Source organism: Pithys albifrons, chromosome 2, assembly GCF_047495875.1.
Source record: "Pithys albifrons albifrons isolate INPA30051 chromosome 2, PitAlb_v1, whole genome shotgun sequence".
Classification (NCBI taxonomy): domain Eukaryota; kingdom Metazoa; phylum Chordata; class Aves; order Passeriformes; family Thamnophilidae; genus Pithys; species Pithys albifrons.
In genome coordinates this window covers 110,140,781-110,150,907 of record NC_092459.1, presented here as the reverse complement: position 1 = coordinate 110,150,907, position 10,127 = coordinate 110,140,781, and the positions used below count along the sequence as shown (strand labels likewise).

General features: G+C 39.5%; 1 long non-coding RNA gene across 2 annotated transcripts; it reads right to left on the bottom strand.

The window, feature by feature from the left end:
• Nucleotides 1–4,314, bottom strand: LOC139668491 (uncharacterized). Of its 2 annotated transcripts, none has more exons than XR_011697074.1 (6): nt 4,164–4,314; nt 2,389–2,630; nt 1,681–1,790; nt 1,277–1,329; nt 288–524; nt 1–163 (listed from the first exon to the last, which is right to left on the bottom strand). It is a non-coding gene; the product is annotated as an uncharacterized lncRNA (long non-coding RNA). The 2 variants fall into 2 exon arrangements; XR_011697075.1 differs by having other exon boundaries at nt 2,389–2,627.
• Nucleotides 4,315–10,127: the final 5,813 nt, after the last annotated feature.

Genomic DNA, 10,127 nt, shown 5'->3' with positions numbered 1-10,127 from the left:
TTTCCAGCTTTTTCTGTTTTATTTTTTTTCTCTCAAAGTTGCTCTTAGATGTGTTTGCTGAATAAACAGGATTAACTGTATTTAAAACAAGAGATAAAGAACAGCTTTTTATTACACTGAACAGTCTGCAGGGTTTCCAGGCTCCTCTGAATGCACTTCATGCCTGAAAAACAATGTTCATATTTTACCTTTTTTAATGACAACATATAGAATGTCTGTAGCAAAATATCCTCATAATAATACAAATATGGAATCAATGGGGAATGGTAAATAAAGAACATTTTTACCATTTCTGCTTCTGGCCAAATGCCGAAGTGTCTTTCTTTTTTCTTTTTTTCTTTTCTGTTTTTGTGTTTGCAGTTTTGTAGCAGGATGAGGAACCAGGGAGGAAAGTATTCCTGTTGCTGAAGGGGCTTTCCCTCTTCCTTTGGCTGCAAAAACTCACCGAGCACTGTTAATACAAAACTAATGGCGAGAGTGCGATGCAGAGACCCAGCCTGTTATCAGCTGCATTTCAATGGAGCCTTTCTCAAAAAAATAGGTACAAAGAAAAGAATTTAGACAAATTTGCCTCTTAACCTTTAAAGATTTCCTGTCTATTCCAGTATGTCCTTTATTACATTAATTTTTTATTTAAATTACACCATTAACTGGATATGAATTTATCAAGAATACATATATTGATTTATAAAACAGTATCATTAATTATTATAATAGCTAGATGTAGCTGATATTACAAAGCCATTTAAAGGTTTTTAATATAACTTGGACATACATAGATAGATGGACATTATGGACAAGACTACAATTTAAACTGGCTACCAGCAGTTAATGAAATCCTTGATTTATCTTCTCGTTTAGAGATTGATTATATTGTTGCTTTGTAAAACTATTTATTTTATGCCATTTTTCAAAGGATGTCTCAATAAAAGAAAAAGATAAATAAAGCATCCAGCCAAGTCTCAAAGCACATTTGGTTTTATACTTTCTTTTTTTAATGTCGCAGCTGCTAATTTATTACAAGTTTGTAGACTTGTCACCTTTATGAAGAATTGACTGTCTTGATAGTAGCTGTGTTTGCAAATGCACAAATTCCTATATTTGGATTAAAAAACAAAAAAGGAGAAAAAAAAGAAAACAAACAAAACAAAAAAAGGGAGCCTGTCTTCCCAACAACATTGTGCTTATTTCCTAAACCAAAATGCAACAAAATGCCTTTCTGGCATAAATTTCTTAGGCATATTTTTTGTTTAAGCTGTGGAAAAAAGGGACTTACCCTAGTGCTGCAAAGCAGTCAGTCATGGAGAACATTTTGATTTAAAATGCAATCTGGAGAGAAGAAAAAAGAGCGGGGGGGGGGGGGGGGGGAAGAGAAGGAATGATATAAACAAACAGTATACCACTTTCAAGTTCCTCCTAAAATGTTGCTAGCTTAACTAATACATTGAAAGTTTAAATCTTTACACATTGTTCTTGAGGGGCTATGTCTCTTGACTCTTTATTTATATCACTTATTCTTGTCTGGCAACATATGTTACCGATTTATTATAGTATTTTTTTACTGTTAGCCAGACAAATGTAAGGGCTAGCTGAGGAGGGGTAGTTGCATCTGATGAGTTTAACAATTGCAGGGCATCCTTTAGGGTAGCCAATGGGCTCTTTTGAAGCTATAATACTCACCATTAACCATTTTCATGCTGATATATTTTTATTGTCGAAGTTGGGGCTTCCCCTGTTGTCAGCCTCTTTTGTATTCAATGGCTTTGTAGTGTGGTTGAGAGTAGTTCATCCTGCAAAGGTTTTTGTAGGTGTCTCAGACCACACTCTTGGAGCTTGGCATCTAAATCTGCTCAGTGTCACCCCCACAACTGAATAAAGACATGCAGAAAGTAATACTTTGGAAAAATAGATCTAATTCTATAACCCATGACAAAAGCAAGAAAATCCTGACCATAGGTGGTCAGATTTCTCAGTGCCACTACTGACACCGAAACGTAACAGTGAGGAAGGTTTTTCCCATCAAAGCCAACCCCTCTGAATTCCTGTTTTAAATGGATGCACCAACAGCACAGGGAGAAGTTGTGAGGACAGGTGGTGAGCTGGATGTCACATTTTACACATGGTGTTTTTAGGTGACCCATTCTGAACTAAAAACTTGAACTCTACTCACATTTCCCCTCCTACTCCTTCTCTGTCCTATATCCTTGTTCTATGGCAACAAGTTCCTCCAGCTTCACTGAAAATTGTACCCCTGTGTCTTGTTTCACTGATGGAGCCCCACCTGGAATTTCTGGGAGCCAACAGGTTTATATAAGCCAAGAGGATATAATTCATAACTTTTCCCACAGTTTTCAACCTTTTGGTGCCAGATTAGACCATTACACCTACCAGCAAGTCCTACTGTATATGAGACACTTAAAGTGGATGTTCAAGAGCCCTATCCCACAAGGATCACAAAGTAGATTGCAGGACATGCTCCAAATTTTCTGCAGTTCATTATTCAGTCAGACCATTAGGATAGGAGACAACTCCAAAAAGTTGTGGTGAATTTCCCTGGCATCTTCAGGAATTGCAGGAAGAGGCTGTGTAAAGCTAACATGAGACCACAGGAACTGAGCAGTGATGATCTACTGGAGAAAAAGGTACAACAAGTAGAATTTTGGGGGGAAGATGAGGTGTTTCAGGTAGAATAAATACAGAAATTGCAATTAAACTGACAAGGCTCCCTTGAAGTGGGAGACTGAGTTGGTGATTGCACTAGGGGGTCCTCGACAAATGCCACACAATATAGTTTTGACTGGGAGAAGAGCAAGTGCTCCCATGTTTTATTTTGTTTTTACTTACTGACAGTTCAGTTCTCATGGGCTAATTTGTTTGATTTTTAAATTTTGAAAAATGGCTAGACATTCCCTTTACTTATTATAGTGAGTTTTGAGGAGAAACTGAACTTTGTAAAGTAGGTCTGGATTCAGCAACATGCAGAAAACCTCACATATTTACTTTTCTATCACATGAAACCAGCCTAACTTTTGGGTTGTTTTTATTTTTTTTATTACAATTTAATTATACTTTGGATGACCTCCTAAAACAATTTGCATCCCCAAAATGAACATTTAGAGACAAATCTTATTCTCCTGAATGGAAAGAGCTCAGTGGAAAAGACTGTATATGAAATGGTCACACAAGGACTCCTACAATTGAAGGTTTGAAGTCTTGGCTTTTTCCATTTCTCCATAAATGTTTTATTTAGGCTAATGTCAACAGGGTCCTGAGCAAATATCAATTATTTGGTGGCAATATCAAAGCTTGGAGCATATGGATTATTACTTATTTAAGTATTAAATTTAAGGACACTGCTGGCAACTTCATAATTAAGCCAGCAACCTCCCTTAAAGTTGTTTATTCCGCTCCAACCTGTATTTTTTTTGGCTGGGGAGGGACGAATGGGGAGTGCCGCTCGGTCTCTCAATCACTCTCTTTCTGTTTTGTCCATCACCTTGGTTTCTTTCCCCTGTTTTTGACCTGCACTTTTTCTGGATCAGACACTGGCAGGTTGAGAGGTAATAAGAACCAGATGGACATAGTGCAGAAATTGCCCAAATGGGTACGAGAATGTGGGGAGCTGTCAGGCATGGAGAGAAGCTGGAATTTTTCAGCAATAAAATGGGATTTATCGCCACTCTACCACAGTCATTGCCGACAACCGTTTACCTTGACAGAAACCCCATTCCAATAGGCCATACCGATGCAGATTTTTTTTACCCTTTTTTTTCCCAAAGAGTGATGATTGGTATTTGTTCTAAGGCTCAAATGGCCTGCACTAAAGGTGAAGCATTAGGCCAAAGTCCTGTATTCCCTACTGAGGCAAATGAACCTGCTAAAATAAGTTCCTTCCACAATAGCTGTGTAATTGAAACCAGAAAGTGAGAGAATTTGATAAATTGCTTGACCCTGAAGGAATGTTAAGGTCATAAATTTTCATTGCTTTTTTTTCCCCCCCTTCATTTTTAGGGGAAAAAAAATCTCTTTTATACATGTATAAGTAGATAGATACATTATGTTTAGTATTTGTCTCCAAATTCCAGCTAGCTTCCAGATCATCAGCCGTTACTTTGCCATCCCTTCCCAATAAGAAACTATTAGAAGGTTTAGAGCATTCTTACCTGCACCTTCCTAGCAGGACTGAAAGACAAAAAATAGTCACAAATGGCAACACTGCTGAGGGGTCTGCCACATAAAGCACAAACAACCCCAAACTGGGGGCTTAGCAAGTGCAATCCCTTTAGAAAGACAAAATAAACAGCAGGAAAAAAAACCAAACAAATAGTACTGTACCTGGAGAGTGTTGGAGGAAAAAAAGTCTGTAAATCATTTACAGGTTATCAAACATTTATTGCTACTCTTACCTTTTTTTTTTTTGAGCTTACTTAGAAGTGGTGTTACCTTTTACTTGAAAAAGAATGACCAGTGTTTTATGAATAGTATGTACAATATAGAATAATATGTCTATAATAAGATGTCCCTTCAAACTCAAAAAGACATAAACAAGCCACAAACTCCACAGTATCTTATTGTGGAAATACACACCTTGATAATAAATAAAAGAAAAAAAAAGAAAAGGAAAATAAAGGAAAACCAAGAAAAAGAATGAGAATAAGTAGGAAAATAAGCGGCAAGGTAAAATATCTAGCCATGTTCCCATTCTGTACTTGCACCTATCAATAAATACAGCCATGCTATTACAGCTTAAAGAAGGAGCAGAGAGGAAATGTAGAAGTATTTTGGTTTTGTGTATATTTGTTTGGGGGTTTTCTCCCTGCAACAGTAAAATTTACTTCTTTAACTGTGGCAGCTTCTGCTTCAAAACTGCTTGAAATTTGCCATTATATAGTAATTTCTTTTTATAATTTCATTGCTTTCCTCCCCTCTGATTTGAATATAACATTTCAGGGGCACAATTGTCACACTTCAATAAGGTGCTACACTTTACATAGCCATACATACTTAACCCTACATGAAGCAAGTTAAATAATCATTAGCACAGTAACCCATTGCTATCAAAAACTTATTGGTCCTCTAAATTTTAAATTAATGGCCTGTCTTCCCTTGTTCTGTGTGTGTGTCTGTATCTGGTTTTCAGCCACTTCAGTGCAAAGTCACAGGCATTTTATCAGTACATATTAGATGATTTGCATTATTGACATTTCAATTTAAAAATAAAAAAAAAAGGAGCACAGGGAAAAATATTTCCTGCTGAGTTGGTTCATCCCTAGACCCCTGACTCTTAAGTAACTCTTCAGAGTGTTAATTAGCAGCCAATATTTAACAAACCCGTAGAGAAATGCACCCTGCTCCTCTCTAGCCAGGTTGTTCTAGCTCAAATAAGTTTCCTTAAGGAAGCACAAAAAACAGAAGCTAAAGGAAAAAAAAAAAAAAGAATTGAAACAATGATCCTGTAAAATCCTAGCAAAAAGAAACTTGATAATTTATACTCACTTTTTTTTTTTTGCGACGTTAAATAAAACTACGGTGGGGTGAGGTTTTCTTGCTTTTTGAGGGAGTTTTTTTTTCCCATAAACTTTCTGACCCAAATCCCTTCTTTCCTTTTTATTTCTTTGAGTCCTAAAGTAATTGCTAGTCATTTGGAGACAGTTACTTATCCAGAGCATGAAGGAGTATCGGCTGCATTTCAATTAGAGAAGGGAAAAAAAGATAAAGACTTGGAACATAACCGAAAAATGCAAAGTGACATATTAGGATGAGAATTTTCATCTGTTGCTGTATAAATATTTTAATAAAAGTTCTAAAATAATGTGTCTGCCTCCTGCTTTATAAAAGAGAGGAGATTATGAAGTGCAAATGATGCGGCTTAGATCTATAGATCCGACTGGGATTTTTCACCATTAAAGAGTCTCTTCGTGCCTCTGCTCCAGAAGTTGATTTTAGAGCCATTTCAGTCCCCAAAAAATATAAATCTCATAAGTATAAATAAAAGATGACCAGCGAGTGGCTTCAATCACTAATATTTTTTGCAAACTAATGTTCAGCTGATGCAACTCGATTTTGTTTTGCATCACATTAGTGTCACAGTGGCAAAGACTGGCCTTTATTCACCAACCTTTTGAGTCAGCACTTCAAGACATCTTTCAAATTAGGTCATACTGCAAATTTGCTGCTGATACAAAGGTTGATTAAGAGAGCTTCACAATTTTAAAGGAATGTCGTGTGAGGAGAATTAAGGTCTGGTTGATAGTTCCAGGAAATGTGAGGCCCTGTAACTACGTGAAAATAATGTATGGGCTCTATGGGGAAAGATGCTTGAAGTAATACTCATTTACAATTTAACCAAGTCCTCCCCTACCTTTCCCCCCACCCTGTTACAGGAGGAATTGTGTGATGGGTCTCGAAAACAAGCCATGAATTACAGCAGAGTGAGATGAGCCTCGTTCTCTTCTTGTCAAAAGTCAGTTCCCTCTTCTCTGCCTCCTTTGACCTTCTTGAGAAAAACCTATTCCTCCCCCCTCCAGCCAAAGCATCTCGGTTTTTGCTTTCCCTCATAAAAATTATCCAGCGTCACAACAAGACTCTTCACATGTAATGTGGCAACTCCAAGCTGGAGCTGAATTGCCATACAAACCTCCCCTGAAGAACTAGAGGGGATGATCAGAAGTGACCACCAATCATGCTGGTTAAGCTAGAACTGCAAATTACTTCAAGCCTGATTTGCGCATCTTTATGAAGTGGCCAAAATATTTTCCCCCCTAAAGTACAGAAGGGACAGTAGCACTGCTTGCTCCAGGGTGTGAGCACACAGGAGGAGGAATCTCAAAGGGAGTTGCCGGCTGCCAAGCGCTTCTGGAAGACTGGCCGCTTCATTTTTGATGGCTAAGTGGGAAGTGAGATGAATGACCTCTTTGAAGGGAAGCTGCAGTTTGTTGGGAGGTCAGACCCAAACCTAACATTTTTGTGCCACTCAGGGATTTTAGATAGTCCAAACTTTCTCTCTTTGCAGGGAATAACAACACATGAAGAGCTGAGAGTTCCTCTTAATTTGATGTAAGTGGATAAAAGTCAACTGCCAGCTTCGTTTTGGTTTAACTCTTTGTCCCGCTTGACAAGGCAAGAAGGTGCTATTAATGTTGAGTTTGCCTAATGCATCGATGTTCAGGATGGGAGAAAAAAAAAGGCAGGACTTTGGCTGCAGCTATACTGAAAGCAGCATTTAACTCTCATGTTGCTGAAACAAGAGTTCCCCAAGTTATCTTTTCTATGCTCAGAAATATTACCATTATTTCAGGTCATAGCAGCACCGAAAAAAACACAAACAATTTAAAACCAGAACCCAGAGTGAGGTTTCTTGCCATATGAACTGCCATGAAAGCCAGAAAAATGTTTCTTAATCCCTCTTGTACTTCCCTTCATTTCTTTGCATCAGAGTCCCTGAACTTGCATTTCTACCATGGGCAGCTGACTTCATTTCATGTTTTTGATGTTACGATCACCCACAGACCTTTCCATTCTCCATATGTTTCTGGATTCAGTCACTTCACCCACAGCCCTCCCCGACAGTATAACACCTCAAATCCCCCCGCATGGCAAAGTCTATTTTATTCCCAGTCACTTTCAATTTGCCTCCTGTGTTTCTCTGAAGGATTTAGTTGAATGTGATTTCTAGTACCAAAAGCAGAGGAGGGGGAAAGTGGCAGACCACAAATGAGAAGGTGGCCTGTGCCACTGCCAGGAGTTGCTGGAAGCGAGAATTTTGAAGAGAATTGAAACAGGACCACCATGACATTGATTTTAATATTTTGAGCTACATTCATGCTTTAGATTCCTTTAACCCTGTTCTACCAGGTTAGAGAAAATGAGATTTAAAGACAGCAACAACAGCAAAAAAATAGGTGTATATCTACCCCATCAGCCCTAAACTTTCCTGCAGAATTAATTTGGTAACATCCTCCCACCTTCTGCCCTGTGGAGGTAGCTGCTGCTGCTTCTGCTACTGCTGCTCATCTCCAAACTCCGTGAATCAGTCAAGAAAGGATATGAACTCATGCCAGAGTGACTTAAACCAATCATGAGAAAACAAATTGGGGGTTCCTTAAAAAAAAAATTTAAAAAAAATCCTACTGCCTTTTGAGTCTTTGTGGGGACACTGAGAACATGCTTCCAAGCTCTTTTGTTCTGCCCTAAGGGATGGAAAGCTGCTCTTAATACAAGAAAACAAAGCCTCCCATTTCCACTACCACCACCAACAACAACAAAAGCTGAAACGCTTATGAACACTTTGCTCCAGGCTCCGTGGCAGTAAGGAAAAATCATTGCAACCATCACAAGACTTGGCAACACCACGGCCATGCCAGCAGAGTGCTCTTCCCCATTACTGTAAATCACAGGCTGAGCCCAGTTTATTGTGAAATATCCAATCGTGGCTCCATGAATACGATAAATAAAGCCACCGTCCCCCAGTGCACTTGACTAGCATTTGTGGAAGCGAGGAGAAAATTCACACTTCTGCCCAGGGTCAGGACAGAGGCAGCCGATGCTGCAGCAGAGCTCAGTGGGGACAAATCATAGCATATTTGCAAATAAATACAGGAGTTTCTATGCCTCCATCCCCATTTGCACAATTGCTACAGCTCAGACAACCACTTTATTCATTTTAGGCATTGCAGTGTCATATATTTTGGGAGACTGGACCTGGGCTCATTTTGGGTTGGGCTTCAGTTTTAGGGTCTTTTGATGGCAAGGTTGACGCTTGGATCAAAACTGAACAAATACAGTGAAATCAAAGCTGGAATGGTCTCTGGGGCTAAGGCAAGTCACAGGGGATAATATTCACCTTTAACCAAGGAGCCACGAGCCCATATTACAGCTATCAGCCCTCAACCACGTGCCATCAGTACTTCAGGGCCCTGCTTCAGCCCAGCAGGGATGGTATTGCTCAAGCCTTTCCTCTGGGAATACATCAACAGGCACATTTAAAACTCAGCTTCTGCAAGCTATCAGCCACTGGCCCTCATGCCAGGAAAACTCACACAGACACTAAAGGAAACAGGACAAAACCAGGGAGCAGAGAGAGCCTGCATGGGGTTAGATCAAACTGTGTACATATTTCATAGGGTTGCTCCTGCCCCACCATTGCTTTGTTTCTATTTTGCACCACACAGAGACCCGATGAAGGACAATGTGATGAAGCCAGAGGCAAAGAAGCTCTGTAAATAAGATCAGCTCTGAAACCTGCCAAGCAATCCTCAGATATAGCAGGCAGTATAAAGCAGGACTCAATCCTTACAGGACACAGCCAGAAAATATTCTCAAATAATCAATTCAAAGTCCTCTTCTTGCTTAGAGCTGGTCTCCCTTTGTGCATACACCAGATCAGCTGAATATTTATAGAAGGGAGGGGAGGTCAGACTGCTTCCTTCACCACTCTGGTTCCCCCTTGGCCAGCCTTCTCACAGCCAAGTCGCCAGCTGGCAGGTAGCACCTCTCCCTGCCGGGCCGGGAGCACAGCGTCCTCCGAGCGCCAGCTGGCTTTCGGGGACATCGGCAGTGACAGACCCACAGCAAACCAAGTCACTCCAACCTTCCAAGTGGCTGAGCTGAAATTAGAATTGGCTCTTGCACAGTGATATTTAGGCAGAACTTTACTTCTCAGGGGATAAAATCCAAGTCTTTTTCTTCATCCCCCATCTCTTTGCTCCTCCCCAACAGCTTCATAACTCTAAGTCCCCTTTGATATGATTACCTACCAAGCTGTACAGGGCAGAACCCTGCATACAAATCTGCATAAACCCTGCATCTTCACCAATAGGTCTCACCTAGAAATAAGCTTAAACTTCAAGATGTGAAAGAGCCAAGTGGTTAGGGGCAGCCAGTTTGCTCCACCAGCTCTATTGAGCAGATGAGAAAAAGCACTTAATTAGCTAAATTTATTAATATGCTGCATTTTTTTCAAAAAGGATACAGCTACATTATAGAGGGGAAACACGACTTTTGATGATCAAGCAAGAAGTGATTAAATAAGGTTAATCCTCATTTTATATGCTAATAAGATATTTATAATCTCAACTGCATATCCAATTTAGCTATTTTATTTTCTGTTGCTATGAAAGTATTTCTTA